Source organism: Drosophila navojoa, chromosome 5, assembly GCF_054131105.1.
Source record: "Drosophila navojoa isolate 15081-1374.11 chromosome 5, UAZ_NAV_1.0, whole genome shotgun sequence".
NCBI classification, from domain to species: domain Eukaryota; kingdom Metazoa; phylum Arthropoda; class Insecta; order Diptera; family Drosophilidae; genus Drosophila; species Drosophila navojoa.
In genome coordinates, this window is record NC_142893.1 from 22,898,560 (window position 1) to 22,908,284 (window position 9,725).

Here is a 9,725-nt window from a genome sequence, read left to right on the forward strand (position 1 = left end):
ACAGTAGCTGAATTACTGATTGATTTCTCCGAATTGCATATCAATCTATCAAAGAAAGAACGGCGAAAAGTCTAAGCGCAGACAGCCTTACAAACCTTGGAAGTTAGCCTATTCAAGGTCTAGAATTTTCCACAATACTTTAATTATTTATTTAGTTTCGTTTTATTTTAGACCAATCGATTTGTAAAGTTCCGAGAAATGGAACTTTAAGAAATGCGTTCTACTTTTTTTTTTTTTTGGTAACAATTTTATTAAAATTATAAATACCTGTCTGTTTTCTTACATTCATTTGGGCCAACTCCCTCTGGAGATGCGGCCCGTGTCATATTAATGGTAATTAAGAACTTATGATCGATTATGATTTTAGAAAACAACGCAGCTTGCTGCTACCTGCTCGTGCCAACTGCAGCTGCCGAGAGCTAAGCCGAACTAATCTTATCAAAAGGCCACTCGTCAGTCATTTGCAACGTTTCCTCTCCGTCTCTCTCGGGCAGTGGAGCCTTTACCAAATGCCGACGCGCGGAGCGACGGCAGGTGTAGAGCAAATAACACGACCAGCAACAACTACAACAAGAAACCAACCATAAGAGCAGCAACAGTATTGCCTTCCATTTGTTACAATTACCCAAAAACATTTTGCGGAGCGCGCGCGCTCTTAAATAAAGAATGTAAAATTGTTTTCCTGGAACCCGACTTTTGCCAACTCGGTCGTTGATTAGATAAATAGCAAAACGGTTCATCCACATGCCGTCTGCTCGACTGATGTCCATCTCCTTGGCCATGTCAGAGCTCAGTGCCCGCCGTGCGGCACCCGCTGCGACAAACAACCTGAAACTGAACCCGAAACTCAGGCGAACTGCAACCCGGGCTATTTTTTTGTGTCTTATCGCAGCGATCGCACAATTTGTTACAATTGTAATTCTTTGCCAAACTGACCATTTGATGTGCGTTTGATTAATTGCTAGCGAAAGAGTTTCGATCTTTCGTGTAGCTGCAGTTGCAACACCAGCGGGGTGCTCTGCCCCCGGGCGTGGCGCAGACGCAGGCTTTGTTTTGAGCCCATCTAATTGAAATACAAAGCGAAATGATTAATGCAGAGCACTGAAAATAACCAGTTCAGCGATGCAAAGCGAACTGAGTCGATTGTTCATACTCTTCTATAGAAGAAATATGTCTCATAAAGACATATAGTGTATAGGAGTTCTATATACATTGATGTATTTATGGTAACCCATCTGCTGAATATGTACAAAAAGCTTTGAATAAGAGAGAGAGAGAGAAAGAGAGAGAGAGAGAAAGAGAGAGAGAGAGAGAGAGAGAGAGAGAGAGAGAGAGACAGAAACAAAGCGAATGAGCGGGTACGAGAGAAGGAGAGAAAGAGAGAGGGCACGAATGAGAAAAGGAATAAGTGAGATAGAGGGAAAGAAATAAGAGTGGAAAATATAGAAAGAGAGAGAGAAGAGTGAGGCAGAAAATGAAAGAATTAAGGAAACCAAGGAAGAAAAACGAGATGGAGACAAAGGATTGTAAAAGCGAAAAAGTGGAAGAGAGCGAGAGACGAAAGTATTAAGATAGGAAAGAGAACTGTATATGAAATGCATTCAATATAGCATATGCATATAAATATAAGTGTTTTGTAAATATTTTCCCTGCCTTTATTCCTCTCTCTCTCTCTCTCTCTCTCTCGCTCTTTCTCTTTCACTTTCCTTTTCTCGTTCTCTAATATCAGCCTCTCTTGCTTTTGCTGCCATTATAGGCAAATGCATTTCAAACGCACTTTTGGGACTCATTCATTTCTGCATGCTCTTGATCTTTGGCTGCAGCTCATGTACCACGCCCCATGTCTTAAACCAACGCCCCCTCAACGAGACGGCCCGTGCCCGGCCTCTAATTACATTCTTCCGGCTCAGACCAAGCGGCTTTCGCTTTCGTCTGCAGCGGGGCACAATTAGTGGCCTTTGACACGCCCCCGCTTGCGCGCTCGCTCGCTCACTCGCTCGTCTTGGCGCGTCCTTGCAAAAGAAAAAGGGAAAACGGAAAACTAAACTGAGCTGAGCTGAATGGAATTGAATTGAGAGAACCGCTCCACAATAAAAACGTTCGATTTTATTGATACGAAAATTGGTTTAGACTGAAGAAAATCGAAGGCAGCTGCCTTGCCTTGTGCCCCTTCCTATGCCTCCGCCTCTGCGCCATGCTGATGCACGCCGAATCTCCATCTACTCGCGTTTGACATGCGGGAGCAACACCTACAGGACGCACGTGTGTGCCTAAGCATGTGTGTGTATGTCTGTGCGTGTGTCTGTGCGTGTGTGTGTGTGTGGTGTTGATGAAATCTGCTGCTGCTTTTGGTTCTCCTATTGCTTTTGCATCTCTTTGCCCGACGACCATCTAAGCAAAACATTTCAATTTTCTAGACCAGTGGGCAGGCGGGTGAGAGAGAACTAGGCGGAAACTACGGCGCGAGTCGACGGGCCCATCGGGGTCCGTTGTCCTGGCAAGCGTAACCACGCACAACGAAGGATTCGCAGCCCAAGGATTTGTTTGTCAAAAACAGACAACAACAACAACAGCAACAACAAGAACAACAACACCAGCAAATGGACTCTTTGTGGGAGTTCCTTGGGCTCGGGTTCAAATCCTGGTTGCCTGTCAACTTTCAAGTTGGTTTATTTATTTTTCATTTTGAGGCCCCACCAGTTCCTCGACTCCTCCAATCTTTGTGCACATTGATGAACCTTTTGCGTGGCATTTTCTCTTCGTTTCCTTCCATTTTTTTTTAATATTTGCAGCTTTGCTGTGTTTGTTTACAGTTAAAGGACACAGCAGCCCACAGGATGTCCTGGCATAGGCCCATTTTCGGTTCGTGGGATAAGCCCGGACCAAATAGATTTCTCAACGAAAGAGAAGGAATAAAACGAAAACTTTTCGCCTTTTGCGCTTCCTTTTTACCATTTTACCATTTGCTTTGTTGTTGTCGGTTCAAAATAGGACTGCGAACGGGGCGGGGCAGCAGACCTACAATACAAGGACATGCCAACGTTTTTCAATTTACGCGCCCACAGCGAACAGCAGGACGATGACAACGACGCATTTTAGAGCTAGCTTCTGTAATCAGTTCAAGCAACACTTGAACTAGAATGGATCTAAGAGTTGCTTGCAAATTAAATGAGTCGCAACCCTAGACATCCTTGCTTAACCAGTAGATTTTTGATTATCGCTGATGTGAAATCCCTAAAATTACTATATACTGCTTCTTCAATACCTCGATAATTCTGGAAGGAAATTCAGTCAACTTATGAGTTGTACTATGGTACGTCTTGTTCTCAACTAACCACAAATCGAGCTGCCTCTTTATCTATATCCAGCGCAGTAGCCTAGTTAGTTGAAGGGTCGGTCCTCTCCACAAAACTGACCTACTCTAAGGCCACTCGCATAACCCTACACTCTATCTACGATCGACCTTTTGCTGACGTTGCTTCATTTACATTTCTAGTTAAACAAAAGACGCGAAGGCGTTCGTAACAGGCAATTAACCAATTAAAATGTGAAAAGTTGACCAAGCCAGAGGCTTACCCCAAGGGTTAAGCAACGTTTTGTTAGTTCCTTTATTACTTTGATCTAGTTCGTCCGATAAGGCCACACACACACCTGCGTCTATTCGAGCCGGCTTCAAAATTGGAATTTACGATGACAATAGCGCCTCCTCATATACATATATGATCATATATATGTATTTATAAATACATCCACCTCAGGCAGTAGCTCAAGAAGCGCAAGATAACGTCAGTTTGGTGTGAGAGTTACATAAATTTTCTTTGGCTGAGCAGCGACTGTACGTAGCGAGGATACTCACCAAGGAGATTGGGCAGCACATTACCGACTCACATTTCTTCAAAAGGATAACAACAAATTAAAGGATTTGCTCTATTGTTCCTCTTTTGTCTGAATGTTTGTTCCATTGTTCAGTTGCAGTTTTCCTCTTCTTTTTCTCTCTCTTTTAAGTGTTTGCTGCCCAAAAGGATTCTGGGAAATTGTTGTTCTTTATGTGCTCCTTTTTTCTATATATATTTTGCTTCTTTTTTTTTTCAAAGTAAAATGTTGCGCAATTTGCTGGAATTATAAGTGGGCGTTGTCGTTGGGATCTTGCCCGAAAAAAACTGTCACAACAAGCGCTGCAAATGATTCTGAAATGTCCTTGAATATCCCTTGAAATGTGTAACTAAACCCTTTTTGTGGGACATGCCACTTAACTTCCCAAGTTGTTGTTTTGGTGTTGATGAAGTCGTCAGTGAACAGAGTCAACCCCCTGCCAAAGGGTTTACCCCAAAGCGTAAACCCTTAATGACTTATTAAACGCATCAAGGCAAAAGGGGTGAAGGCATGAGGGGTTGTGCACCTAGGGGATGGGCACGAAAGGGTTGCCGCTGATGACACCGCTAATTGCTGGCTAATTTGTTAAGCACGCGATCATAATGGGTTTAATACAAGTGGAAAGAAAGAGGTGTTGTCAAGTGTTATACCAAAACAGTGTTGTACAATCTAAAATATATGTATGTATGTAAAATATATATGGAATAAGCGGTCAGTTGAAATGCCCACACCTGTTTCAAGGCGCTGCGCTCAAGTGAACTCATGTGAAAACTTTTCGGCACTGGGAATTTCCTGTGCTCTGTGATAATTAAAAACTGAGACAAACGATGACAGTCGACAGTGCGGGGCAGGACATTTGCTATGCAAATGACAGGACAATGGAATCGCCCATCATCATTCTCATTCAGCGTCAAACAATACAACGAAAGTATATAGAAATACGGAATGACTAAATAGATATAGAGAAAATAATAGACACTTCAATATACAGAATCGACGAATGAATGCTCTTTAGGAACTACCAACAAGCGAGATCTTAAATACTTTGAATTTTTGTTTGGTATTAATTTATTATTACCGCTTCAATAACTCCAAATCTGCAAATAAAAATTGGGAATTATTTTCACATTTATAGTTAGTATTCATATGAGAAATATACAGCAATTAACAATAAATAATTATAATATAAAAGTAGGTATATATAAAATAAAACTCTTATATAGAATTCACAATCTACATGAGTTGAAACTTTTAGATTTTCCATATTTACCCTGTATTCCTGAATCAACTCGAGTCGCTAACTGTTGTACCCTTTGCAAGTGTATTCAAAATGGCGGCTAATTAAACGCGTAGCCAAGCGAATGCCGCTGTATAAACAAGAAGAAGACAGAAGGAATAGAAGTAGCCAGCAGCAGCAGCAGCAACAGCGACAGAGCAGCAGAAGGCATCGCGATAATGGCCGCGTTAAAATGAAAGGACACAACGCGCCAGATAATGTCCTGGCACGTCATTGGCCATGCGAAATGGCCAAAAGGATAACCAAAAAAAAACGGAAAAGCAAACAACAGCCCCACAGCCTCTTTTAATATTTAAGGCACACGAGCGTAATTTGCGCTTTGGAAATTAAAAGCGAAATATTCACAAAAAAAATGAAAATAAGAAAGGAAATATTTGCCAGCAGCCATTGAGAGCTGGGCAGGCGTGCCGGCTGGACAGGCTGGTAGCTACTGGCGAGCAGTTTTGTCCTGCTTGTCGCGCTTTTCTATTGTCCTTGGCAACTGGCTTTGTTTAGCTGGCAGTGCGATAAGGTTCTGGGTCCCTACTATCGTTTTGTTTCTAAGGCAAATGCAAAACAAACTTTTGCACGAAAACTCGTGCACAACTCGTAGGCTAAGAAGCAGGACTGAGGAAGGCGTGGCTGAGCCTCAAGTGCGCCTCGCTGCCTGCGCACAAAAGCCTTTATTTAATTTAATTTTTGAGTGCGTCTGCCCTCAAAGCTTTTTCATTAGCAGTTGAATACCAGAGAGCGACAGAGACAGAGAGAAAGAGAGGGAGAGAAAAGGCCTCGCAGAAGGAGCTGCAGAAAAGGCAGAGAATGACAAATATATAACGCGTGTGCTTAGAATTTAAAACACCGTTGCGGGCTATAAAAATGCCGATGGTAAAAACTAATTTTTAAAGACTTTGATGAATCCAAAGTCAAGTTTAATAAAAATTGATTGAAGGTAGGACTTGTATACTTGAGAAGCCAGTATATATTGTACTCAAGTTCTGTTCACTAGAGCAACTTCGTATCCATTTTTAACTTGATTATAATTACCTATAATATTAAAGCATCATCGATATTTTTTATCGATAAAGATAAGTACAATTTCGATTGTACAATATTTTAAATTTAAATACTATATTCTATGCAAAAGTACAATTTATATTACTTTAATTTATCGATTTATCGATAACATTGAAGTATAATTTCAATCGTATACCTGATTTTAAATGTACATCCTATTATCATTAATATTATTAGATATAAATAATAATCGTAATGCATTTTATATACATTTAGTTAGATGAATTTAAGAGTTTAAGCTCCTAGCTGTAGTTCCTAAATGATGTGCCTTCCATTCTTAGCATCATATCAGTTCAGTGGCACCTCTGGCGTCGCCCCTCGATGCTCGCTTCTCACACTGTGCAGCCACGCTACGAAACATTAATCTGCTATGTAAATCTTGAGCACAGTGTAAGCAAAGGCATCGTATTTGCGCATTTTTAAGTACGCCGGACAAAGATCCAACGTCCAACGTCCAACAGCCACACCCACTCGAATGCTGGGGCCAGCATGAAAGTTCACTTTTTGTGCGTTGTCATTATTCATCAGTCCGGGCGGAGAGTGGGGCCCAGTAGGCTAAACTTTTAGCTGCCGTGCAAACGCTAGCACAGTGGGTGTGGTGTGGGGGATTCTCTTCCTCTACTGCTTCGTCTTTCTTTAGCTTTCACCCTAACAGCACATTAACCCACCGAAAAATGCCCATTAGAAATGTAAGCAGCGAGAAAGAAAAATTAAAATTGGCCACGATTTTCATTCTCGCTGGAATCTTCTTCATCTACGTGTTCGTCCTGGCCAGCTCTATCTATGGCCCGTGCGCCCGCTCACTCATCCATTGTTTCATTTCATTTTTTGCTCATTTTTCACTTGAAATGAGCCGCCGGGCATTCATGTCATGTGCCACGCCCACAGCCGCCCGCGTCAACGACACCGGGCGGGCAGATAGCGAGCGACGCGGCTTTCAATTTACGCGGCTGCGTCCGGCACATCCTTTTTAGAGCGTGTGTCCTTCGAGTTGAAAGCAGCTTAAACAGCCTCCCAGTTTCAAGTCTTTGTTTGCTTAAACATTTTTTTCTACTTTGGCGGCATTTTCCATTAAAATTCCGGCACTGCTGTTTTTTTTTTCGCTGTGGACCTCTCGTAGAACAACAATAACAAAAACAAGAAGAAGCACAGCGTTGCTGGACAACGAGCAGCAGGACGAAAATTTAGAAAAATAACGCAAGAATTTAAATAATAAAGCAAGCGCGCACAAATGAATCTAATTTTTTACAAAGGGGGCAACGGGCTACCAAACAGATTTGTAGGACCAGAGGCTACGCAGGGGGCGTGCCAAGCCCAGCAAGTACTCAAGTAGGCTAAGCAAGGGGCAATAGAAAAGCGAAGGTGGACGTCACTCTCGGCGCGGCCTCGGCTGGGGTAAATGAAAAACTGTTTTGCTTTCTACCGCTTACTTTTTTGTTAATTTTTTCTCCGCTTCTATCGCGCTCCGAAAATTAATTTTATTTCGCCTCGCTGCGCATCCTTCGGCTCTCGTATCGCATTGTAGTCCTTTGGAGCCGTTGACAATTTTTCTTAAGCCTAATGGTCGAGACGCTGCCAAAAAAATATAAAGACGGCCGACAAATGGCCCTCTGGGCTTTTACGCGGCTTAAATAATATCCGCAGTCGATTAAAAACAAAAATTGTTCAGGTTGCAAATATTTCAGCCGAAAAAAGCACAAATACAAAATTATGTATTCAAATGTATATACACAAAACTTAAATAATATCTATTGATTGTATATATGCATATTTAGCAGTAAATAAAGGTAAGACTTTACAAATATTCAGATATTCAAATACAAAGTAATAGTATCAAAATAAACTATAATATCTACATATTGTAAATATGTATATTTATCTCAAAATACAGGTAAACTTTAAAAATATTAAAATACAACTTAAGATAGAGGTTTCAGCAGTTATAAAAAAGCAATTTCAAAATTATAGATTTAAATAAATTTTGTTCCCTCGACGTTATATCTGTTTTAAGGAAAATGTCGAAAATCGTACATTTTTATAGTCTTTAAATAAAATCACTTGAAAAATAATTTGTATCCATAAAAAAACACAGCTGACATACTCCCAAACTGTTTTTCGTTAAAAACAACCCCATTTTGAGAAACTTAAAAACTGTTTCGAACACCTTTCACACTTTAAATTTGGCACCGTTAGGGGTGGCCCAATAATCAAGTGTGACACATAAAGGACACGCGCACCCTTTCGCTTATCCTTTTGGCAGATGAAACCAAAACACCAAACAAAATCGGTGAAAAATACACGAAAAAACTGAAATTCGCAACAAAAAACTAAAAAAAAATCGAATTTCATGTCACGCTTGGCAAACTAGCTCGAAATCACAGCCGCGCCTCTTCATTAAAGCGAGGGGCTTAATCAAGGACGAGTTGTGGAAACCAACTCGAAAATGGGTGAAAAAATTGCAAATTGATACAAAAAAGAGGAGAGCAAAGGGAAACGACGACAGGCGCATAAAAGGGGCCTGTCAGCTCGTGCGTGGCTGATTGTAGGGTTGAGCTCTGCCAGGATAACTAAGCACGTGCGCAACGAAAGGATTTGCCAAAAAAAAAAGAAAACATTGCAATATAGCGCAACAAAAACTGAAAATTTCATTGATTTGCCAAATGAAAATGCGTTAATTTTTTAGCTACAGCACTTGCGGGTGCTGCCTGGGGAGGCAGACAGGATAACAGTCAGAACAATAATGATTGCGAGGAGCGGGTGGGTTGTTACATAAGCCCATTTTCTTTCTCTCTATATATATACTCTGTATATATGGAAGCCTTTCACATGGGTAGCAACCCCTTCGACCAGCAGTCGCAATTAGATGACTCGTGTATGTTGCCCAACGCCTGCTGCAAGGACACGCACAACATGGTCACTCGGCGGCTACCTTCAATTCGCATGACCAGCGTATCCATATCCCTTTAGAGCAACCCCCGACGAAAATGGCACAGCACTCTGGACACGACAGCTGGTCAGTGTAGGTCAGCGAGTGACCTACAAATGCCGCCAAAAATGAACAGCCAAAAGAACTGACTGGCCAAAAAGGATGCTACCGACTCGTAGCGCTTGTCCATTTGATGGACGCACCCTGAACTGACAATTTTAATGAGCCGAACAGCAGGAAAAATTCCCTCCCAATATAGAACAAACAAAAATTGCATGATTTTTCGCTTTTCCCATCGACCAGCGGATTACGCGGCAGGTTTTCCATATTTCTTACATTCTCCTGTGGAGCCTCGATGTGGAGCATACTTGGGGCATATAAAACGGCAATCCTCACACGCAGGACATGACGAAACGGCAGCTGTGCGCGGACTGCCTCTTGCCGTTATATGTCGCCTAAATAACCTTTGGCCCCGTCCGCACACACACACGCATACATTCACTCACACAGAGAGAGAGAGAGAGAAACCGACTGGCACAAAGGATAATACACAAAGGACCACTCGCTGACGCAACA

The 9,725-nt window shown here is 41.8% G+C and overlaps 1 long non-coding RNA gene across 1 annotated transcript; it reads left to right on the plus strand.

The window, feature by feature from the left end:
* Nucleotides 1-8,299: 8,299 nt before the first annotated feature.
* Nucleotides 8,300-9,420, plus strand: LOC149091203 (uncharacterized). The gene is made up of 2 exons (XR_016197172.1): nt 8,300-8,980; nt 9,042-9,420. It is a non-coding gene; the product is annotated as an uncharacterized LOC149091203 (long non-coding RNA).
* Nucleotides 9,421-9,725: the final 305 nt, after the last annotated feature.